Source organism: Macadamia integrifolia, chromosome 14 (assembly GCF_013358625.1).
Source record: "Macadamia integrifolia cultivar HAES 741 chromosome 14, SCU_Mint_v3, whole genome shotgun sequence".
Taxonomy (NCBI): Eukaryota; Viridiplantae; Streptophyta; class Magnoliopsida; order Proteales; family Proteaceae; genus Macadamia; species Macadamia integrifolia.
Genome location: NC_056570.1, coordinates 20,298,007 through 20,307,985, shown reverse-complemented (window position 1 = coordinate 20,307,985; position 9,979 = coordinate 20,298,007). Strand labels below are relative to the sequence as shown.

At 38.6% G+C, this 9,979-nt stretch overlaps 1 long non-coding RNA gene across 1 annotated transcript; it reads right to left on the bottom strand.

The window, feature by feature from the left end:
* Positions 1-643: 643 nt before the first annotated feature.
* On the bottom strand, positions 644-9,761 carry LOC122061489. Its single transcript, XR_006134659.1, has 2 exons — positions 4,506-9,761; positions 644-803 (listed from the first exon to the last, which is right to left on the bottom strand). It is a non-coding gene; the product is annotated as an uncharacterized LOC122061489 (long non-coding RNA).
* Between the last annotated feature and the right edge of the window lie 218 nt (positions 9,762-9,979).

Below are 9,979 nucleotides of genomic sequence, written 5' to 3'. Positions count from 1 at the left end.
ATCCCAAAGTGGCTTCATGTCTATTTGTGCGATGCTATGAATCCTACTCCTTTGCTTGAAAATGTAAACGAGTTATTGATTTGTCGGTCTTGGAATATCTCTCTAATTACATCTATTTTTCCTCCTAATATTTTATCCCTTATTGTTAAGGGATATTCATAATAAATTTCTTTATGCCACCTCTCTAAAAATGGTTTGCTATCAACAAAGGTGGAAGTTAGGTTTCTTACCGCTGAAACATTTCTATAGATCCATTGGATTCTACTATGGATAAGTGACGTAGGCCTTTCTAGAAATTGTTTTGAAAAAACAAAATCCAGCCAAAATTTAGACCATTCTTATGGAAATTTTTAAATGGGGTGTAACCACTAGGGTTAGGCTGAGTTAGTTTATTGAGTTTTATGATACTTGTTTTTTCTTGAGTTTTATGATACTTGTCACACCCCGCTTTCCAAGCCAAGGTATGCGGCACTGGATACCTTACCATACCAATCAGCCTGAACCACCAGGATCTGATGTAGAAATGAACTTATACAAGTACAAAATCTTCTACCAAATCATAGTACACATTTAAGGGAAAATTTATATTTTACATAACCCATAGTGATCAAATCTAAATGATAAATAATAATTACAGACACAATTGAATTATAACTCACAATTACTATAATATAATCATATCTTACAAGCTTAATAATAAAACCTCAAAACAAAGAAAATCTCAATACTCCACAACATGTCTCACTGACACAACGTCACAACCATTGCCGAGTCTCGATTCACTTCAGCTTAGGTTCCACCATCTAAAAACATAAATCCACGAGGTGTGAGCTTCACAAGCCTAGTGAGGGGTGACCATGCAAGCACACAAACATCATAATGCCAACACACACTCACAATAATATTCACAGATGCACAGCCACGTGATCCATTATATTTATAATAACCATTCTAATTACTAAGTCTCAATATATAGGTATAAGTGCTATAAGCAACGTAAGTGGTATCTTCTATCTTGTACCTTAGGCCTTAGAGATACAAGCTAGTTGCAAGCAAGAGTCAGCCAGTCCTGGTCAGAGCCTTGGTACCCCAGCCAACCCATAAATAGTAACCCCAGTGCCCTCTCAAGATATAGTACATCGTATCTGGGCGTAGTAGTTCTCCATGATCTACCACTGAGTGAGATTAACCAATACCTTAGCCCTTTTTGGAAAGGGATTATAGAATTGGGATGTGATCCTAACCATATGCAATCTATATGCATCCATCTCAATCAATCATACATCGGTGGCCATCACTATAATACCGATCTCTGAGCCCAAGCTGCTGGATTCCCCCTCCTCAGCCACACTGTACCTCAAACCGTTGATGTTACAACCATTACCACGCAACTATCATACTACACATCCATAAATCCTCGATCACATCAAAGTCGGTGAAATCAGGCATCATATGAACTATATATATATAGTTTCATATAAAATAAATCCATAACACATTATTCATCAAATTCCATATGAGCATGCATAACTGAAGATATTAAAATACTCTGTAAAATAAATCAAACACCCGCTCACCTGATACCCGAATCTAATGCCGTTTGTTGAATTCCCATCAACGTGTATCTTTGCTGAGTACCTTAGTTGCCTAGTTAAACAATTAATATTTCAAGTTAGTTTCATTATTCACTGTCCAACGACAGCCTAACTTCCTAAACTCCTGTTGAATTCCCTTACTGGAATCCAAACCAATAGTCGGATAGAGGCATTGATTCCTGACTAGCATCTCTCTCAATAACTTACCTACTTAACCAACCTGGCTCCCTAACCCCTATATAGGTCACTAACCTGATTTGTACACTTTCGGGGTTTCCTATTTATCTAAACAGACCAAGCCACATAGCACAGGGGTCATCAGACACCCATCAGATGCCTCCCGTGATTTATCATAGCCCTCATTTGACTGGGCTGATCCCCAATACAATCTTCTTCCCTCTCTATACTATTCACTATGAAGAGGTATGGTCTTACACACCCTATGTACATTTCCTAACTATGGCAGAGTTCTCTCAGTCAATTCAATGACAAATTAGGGCTCTAAGATCCATACCACAAGCATCTTTACAGGGCTAAAATTTACTGAACATGTGTCAATAGGCCCCACCCTTGTACGGAGTGCACCTATACCCGACCAGTAGCCATTCAGGGTTCTGAGACCCTAACTTGCAGGTTGTCTGGGCAGCAACCGGTTGGCCAGTTGTTAGCAAGGTAACCTGTCGGTTGCCTCATTTTTGGCCTTTCAGTAGATAATCCTCTATCCTACATAGTCCACCTTGTGTGGGACTGATTTCACATATTTTTTACTATTTCACCTCTCCTATCTGACTAGTAAATCTGACAATTTCTCCCTCCTACTGCTGTACATATGGGTCCACAATAAGACAGCCTACAATCCTTGTGCCAGCTAGGTCCTGACATATGGGGTCAGCTGCTTCAAAATTCAAGGTGTTACACTTGTGTCCTCTTTTCCAAGGAGAGGCTAACATGATAGAATTTATTCCTATCTTGTTCTTTTTCAAAGAGAATATGAACAGTTTGGGTTATTATGTTTAAAAATCTAAATGGATCCGAGCTTCATCCTTATTGAATCATATGTGAAAACTTCTTTGCTCTAATGATTCCCTAGTTAAAGACATACCTCTTTTTCTATCAATGTTTTCTATTATTAACTAGTGGATAAGAGACCAAAATCTACTTGGATTTATCCCTATACCTAGAGCAAAATGTCACACCCTGCCTCACATTAAGCCAAGGTATGCTGCACTGGATACCTTACCGTACTAGTCAGCCTGAACCACTAGGATCTAATATAGAGATGAAATTACATAAGTACAAAATCTTATACCAAATCAAATTACGCATATAAGGGAAATTTTATATTTTACATAACCCATGGTGATCAACTCTAAATGATAAATAATAATTACAGACATAACTAAATTATAACTCACAATTACCATAATATAATTACATCTAACAAGCATAATAATAAAACCTCAAAGCACAGGAAATCTCAGTCCTCCACCACATGTCTCACTGACACTACCTCACAACCATTGCCGATTCTTGATCCATTCCAACTCAGGTTCCACCATCTAAAAACATAAATCCATGAGGGGTGAGCATCACAAACCCAGTGAGGGTTGAGCATGCAAGCAAACACAACATCATAATGCAAACACACACCCACAATAATATCCACAGATGCATAACCACATGATCTATTTTATTAATAATATCCATTCTACTTACTAGGTCTCAATATGTGGGTATCAGTGCTATAAGCAACATAAATGTTATCTCCTACCTTATACGTTGGGCCTTAGAGATACAAACTAGTTTCAAGTAGGAGTCAGCCACTCCTGAAAAGAACATTAGTCCCCCAGCCAACCCGTAAATAATAACCCCTGATAGACATGGTCCCCGGAATCCCACACTGTCATCGGTCTCCCATGTTGTCCGATTGTCATACGTACAGTATGTCTTATCATGTTGCGCCTTCTCAAGATACAGTACATTGTATCTGGGCGTAGTAATCCTCCACGACCTACCACCCGAGTGGGATTTGCTAATACCTTACCCCTATTGGCAAGGGGTTATAGCACTGGGATGTATTCCTAACCATATGCTTCTACATGCATCTATATCAATCATAGCATCCATCGCACATATGTGGTCACAACTGTAACACTAACCTCTGAGCCCATGGTACCGGAAAGAAACTCGGCCACATCGTGCCTCAAACCATCAATATTACAGCCATCATCACACATCTATCATACTACACATCCATAAAACCTCAATACATCAAAGTTGGTGAAATCATGCAACATGTGCAATATATATATATATATATATATTTTTTTTTTTTTCGGGTAGAACTTCAGTGGCTTAGTTGAACTTCTTGGACTTTGCTTTATTTTTGGTTTCCGAGTTTTGGATTCACAACATTGTGACGGTTAGTGTAAAATAAGATGGAGATATGTATTTTACCCAAAAGGGTTAAATCGTTATTTCTAAGCCTCGCTTAACAGAGACTAACGGTAGGGGGTGTAAATGTAATTCGGTATTAAGCAGGGGGTGTCTATATAATAGTGGCATTTTCTAGGGTGTGGCGCTATAAATTACCCTTAATGAAACTAGGTGATGGAATTAATCCCTGCTCTAGGCTTAACAATTATGTACTCAGTTTTATCCAATTTAGTCCCAATTATACCTATTGTTACCGAATTGGAAGAAACCCTAAGTTCTAGGGTTTGGTAGAGATAGGTTTTCTACCAATTGGGTCCCCAACAACCCACAAGATTAGGACTTCCTCTACTAAGCAACTGTACAGCTCACAGGGATTCCCTAGCTGCCCCCAATTGAGCTAAATCCATAAACCCTAATTATGAGTTCAAATAAACCAATTTAAATTTTGCAATTGTACATGGCAGAATTTCATACCTGTTGGCTGAGCTATTCAATAGCAGCCCTAGGTGTAGAAGCTCTCTTCCCTTCTCTCCTTCTTCTTTATCTTCTTCTTCTTCTCCTTCCTCTTCTTTCTTTTCCTTTCTTTTCTTTTCTATTACCAATTCCTGTATGGCATAAATGAGACATTAGGGCTGATAGAAAGTATTTATAGCCAACCCAAATAAGACCTTAGGGTCTGTTTGGCTAGACCCTATAAATTGATTTAAATTAATTCAATAATTTAACATCTCATAACTCCCTGTAGGCCCCACTGCCCACTAAGGTATATGGTGGGTTAAAATCCTCAAATAAACCCCAACACATGGTGGAAGTGTAAGGAGCAATGCTGCAGAGAAGTGGGCCCCATAAGTGAAAAACCCAATTTCCAACATTCAGTTACCAAAACCTGCTAGATGGTTGTCAGCAAGGAAACCTGCTAGATGGTTGTCAGCAAGGTAACCTACCGGTTGCCTCATTTTTAGCCTTCCAGCTGCCTAATCCTCTATCCTACATAGTCCATCATGTGTGGGACTGATTTCACATATTTTTTATTATTTCACCCCTCCTAGTTGGCTAGTAAATCTGCCAATTTCTCCCTCCTACTGCTGTACATGTGGGTCCACAGTAAGATAGCCTACAATCCTTGTGCCAGCTTGGTCCTGACACAGGGGATCAGCTGTTTCAAAATTCAGGGTGTTACAATTCCCCCCTCCTTATTTAAATTTCTCCTCGAAATTTGTGAGACTATTCATCACAGAGGATCCATTCCAATACTTCAATACCACTCTTAACCTCTAATTTGTATATTTATTAGCTCCACTTATAACACGGCTACATGGCTAGGTACACCAAAATTTTAGCCGAGCACTTTAACCTCTCTTCTATACTAGTTTCTTCTAGTTCTCCCTTAGCATTTGGATGTAGGGAAAATCACTTGGATATTATATTTCGCAAACTTAATTCTTTACTTCTTTACTGCATGACTTAGTATCATTTTTGTTTCCTTTCTACTGGTATATTGTATTACTATTCATACCCACACCTAATCTTAGTGTGGATCACAGAGACCCTCAGAATATCACTCTCTTTTCTTCTCAATAAGGTTCTAAACTCCAGTTTCCTCTTGGGTGCAAATATCGGAATTAGGATTTTTAATTCTAAGGGTCTCTAACTTTACTATTCATAACAAGGTCAACTACTTGTATACATCTGCTTAATATCCTAATTAATTTACCTCGATCTCTTCTTAGACCATTAACCACCTCACTTTTTATCGGAACCACTGGAATTCCAATAATTCTTGATAGTGCGATGCTCAAATTATCCGTCATAAATCCTAGAATTTTCCAAGGTTCCATACTTTTCTTCTTCCTTTTTCCATATTGCTACATATGGTCAATATACTTAATCCCATGTCATCCACCAAAGTATTCCTAGATCTAAATGGGAAAACTTGAAAATATCTTCAAATATCATAACTCAGTTTATTATTCCTCTACAAATTCAAAATCAGTTTATCATCGAGATCATATCACATTCTCACATCTGTATACATCTAGCCCCAAATCAGGCAGTTAATTTCCACCCACTGTCATAGATATTCCTTTATTATTTATTATGCATTTTCAAAATTTAGTGCAATTGTATCCATCAATTTTCTTAGCAATGCAATTTATATGTTGCCACCATAACTTCCAAAAATTTCTAATGATTCATAGCATCCTTTTTTTTTTTTCCACATTAGTATTTATATACTTTAAATTTTCCTCTCATTTAAAGAATTCATTCCCAAATTCACACATGCAAATCCGAAAGTATCTCCAATCCTTTAAAACCTTAATCTGTAAATTACATCAAGATCACATTCCTATTCCCACACATTTTTAGTTATCCTCAATTGCATTCAAATTATCTTGCACACATGTTTCCCTGTTCCAAATTATGTTCTCAAACTGGAACCATACCTCTCTTCCATGCTTAGCACACATCTCACTTATGCACCTTAAAATTTCAATTTTATGATCTTAAAATAAAACTTAAACTCCACATATTGCACCATAAAAATATCAGGGTTTACTGGGTAAAATTTGCTCAACCAGCAGGTTACAACAGGCAGGTTAGGGACCACGATCTACTAGCTGGTTCACCTGACTATAGATATAAAAATTCTACTTGAGAGCTCCAATCTTCATTTCAGATATCCAATTGCTGAGAGCTTCTTCACTGATATACCGCAATACTTCATTCTAATACTTTCACGGCTATTTTCTCGTGTTTCCACCTCCATACATCATTACCAGGAAGTGCATTCTTTCCTATTTCACCAATTTCATAGTAAAAATTGTTTTCTTTTAGGGAATATGGTTACCTAGGTTTCCTTGCAATTTCTTACAATCCTTTTCATTATTTTGTTGCATTTACTTGTTCTTGGTGTTTTTGATGTGTAGTTTACAATGTCTTCACCAAGATTTATAGGTAGCATGATTGCCACCATCCTGATTGGTCAAATGGCCCACTAGGTTTCGCACTCCAACCAACCAAGCAAATTAGGGCAGCTTCTCTTCCCGTCCCATTGCTGTTGAAAAGCCTATTATCATAATGGATCGTCAAACTTTCGGTGTTTGGAAAAAATTTGAGGCTTTAGGTTGGGAAGCCATACTCAAAGTAGAGGAAGATGTGTATCCTAGACTTGTTAGGGCCTTCTATTGCAACCTTAGTCGTAAACATATTAGGGGTGGAGAGTATTGTATCACCAGCAAGGAGGGTGGCACAAACATCACCTTGATCATAGCAGAATTTGGTCAGGCCATTGGTGTCTCAAGTGAGTGCAAGAAAACTTACTGTCCTCCTAGGACCAACTTCCAGAGCTACTTCACTGACGTTGAGTGGGACAATGTGCGAGAAGTGGTAGTAGCAGGGGGAGAGGCAAACTGGACCTTGATTGCTAACTGGCAACCTACTCCAAGAGTACTATGCAAGGTAGTGCAGTATAATATACTACCTATTTGTGGTCTTTTAGTGAGGTATCCTTGATGCAGGCATACACAAATTTTTTCCTATATGTGGCTGAGCGGATCAGCTTACCTTATCTTATAATGAGATAGATGGCACACTGAGCCAGTCGCCCAAGAGATGGTCACTTACTCCATGGAAAGACCTTAACCAAAATAGTCTGACAGTTCGGAATCTGCTTGGATGGTGAGGTGAAGAAGACTACACCTACTCTATTTGATAGGTATATTCTGGAGAAGATGGACTTACACCAGTAGGCAGACAATGATGATGAGACACCAGCTGTTGATCCACTAGTTGTTGATCCGATCCAGCTCTTGAGCCTATGGTTGGGGATGACTAGGAGATGGGTATAGACATTAAGGATATGAGCATGGAATTTGGTGGGGGGAGATGGAGATGAGGGTGATGAGTTAGATGGGCACCTACCCCATGGGGATGTAGGAGATGTTCCTAGGCATGTACCATCCGAGGAGATCCTTCAGACTGGTCAATTTGGGTAAACACCACAGGAGATGACTCAGGATCCATTCTCACTGCCACGAGGTAGATTTTCTCCACCTCTATCTATCGTTCGATTCTATCCTATTACTTTCTTGCTCCTCCCTCATTTTCCACTATGGGTTCCTTTACACCTTCTACTTCCATAGGTGATCTTGACATGCGAGAAATGATGGACTATATCTTGAGAGGATTCTCTCAAATGCATTCTAGTGTTGTCTCTATGGACACCCGACTCACCTCTTGGTTCCAGGGTCACTACTCTAGAGACCTTTGTACAATGTATGGCGGAGTTCTTATATGTCCCACCAGAGTTCAGACCTCCTTTGTTCCAATCTAGAACTCAACAATCTTTAGCCTCCACCAGTCGACAGCCTCAACAGTGATGAACAGCCTACTCCTCTTTTGATTTTTCTTTTTACTGACCTATATTTGTTATAGGCTTAATTCTTAAGTGTTTATGTTCCATGTGTTTCACTTTGAGTGTATTTTTTTTTTTTCTTCCTCTCTTCTTCTATCTTATGTTTCTTTGTGTCACTTGCATTGTAAAAAGCTATGTGAATGAAGTTATGATCTTCTTATATATGTTATGTGTGTTTTCGGATTTTGCTCCTGTACTACTCTCCAGATTGTCTCTAAGATTTATGCCCTTATCTGGAGAGTTTTAATTCAACCCTAATTGATCACCACCAACCTAAGACATTGGATCCTGCGAAGTTCATAACTACATTGCTCTAATATCATATTATCACACCCTGCCTCACATTAAACCAAGGTATGCGGCACTAGATACCTTATCGTACCAGTCAGCCTGAACCACCAAGATCTAATGTAGAGATGAACTTACACAAGTACAAAATCTTCAACCAAATCAGAGTACGCATATAATGGAAAATTTATATTTTACATAACCTATGGTGATTAACTCTAAATGATAAATAATAATTATAGACACAACTGAATTATAAATCACAATTACCATAATATAATTATATCTAACAAGCATAATAATAAAACTTCAAAGCAAAGGAGATCTCAGTCCTCCACCACATGCCTCAGTGACACTACCTCACAACCATTGTCGATTCTCGATCCACTCCAGCTAAGGTTCTATCATCTAAAAACATAAATCCACGAGGGATGAGCTTCACAAGCCCAGTGAGGGGTGAGCATGCAAGCACACACAACATCATAATGCTAACACACACTCACAATAATATCCACAGATGTACAGCCACATGATCCATTTTATTAATAATATTCATTCTAATTACTAGGTCTCAATATGTGGGTATAAGTGTTATAAGCAATGTAGGTGGTATCTCTTACCCTATACGTTGGGCCTCAAAGATACAAGCTAATTGCAAGCAAGAGTTAGCTAGTCCCAGAAAAAACCTCGGTTCCCAACCAACCCCTAAATAAGAACCCCTAATAGACATGGTGGAATCCCACACCGCCATCGATCTCCCATGCTGTCCGACAGCATGCGTACAATACGTTGTACCATGTTGTGCCCTCTCAAGATACAATACATCGTATCTGGGCATAGTAGTCCTCCACGACCTACCACCAAGTGGGATTAACAAATACCTTATACCCTATTGGCAAGGGTTATAGCACTGGGATGTGATCCTAACCATATGCATCTACATGCATCCATATCAATCATAGCATCCATCATACATCTGTAGTCACAACTGTAACACTGACCTCTGAGCCCACAGTACTGAAAAGAACCTCAGCCACAACGTGCCTCAGACCGTCAATATTACAACCATCATCACACAACTATCATACTACACATCCACAAAACCTCGATCACATCAAAGTCGATGAAATCATGCAACATGTGCAATATATATATATGAAATAAATCCAAAACAGGGTTTCCAGCACATTATACATGAGAATGCAGAAACATAATAGCATATAAAAACACATCGTAAAAATAAAAC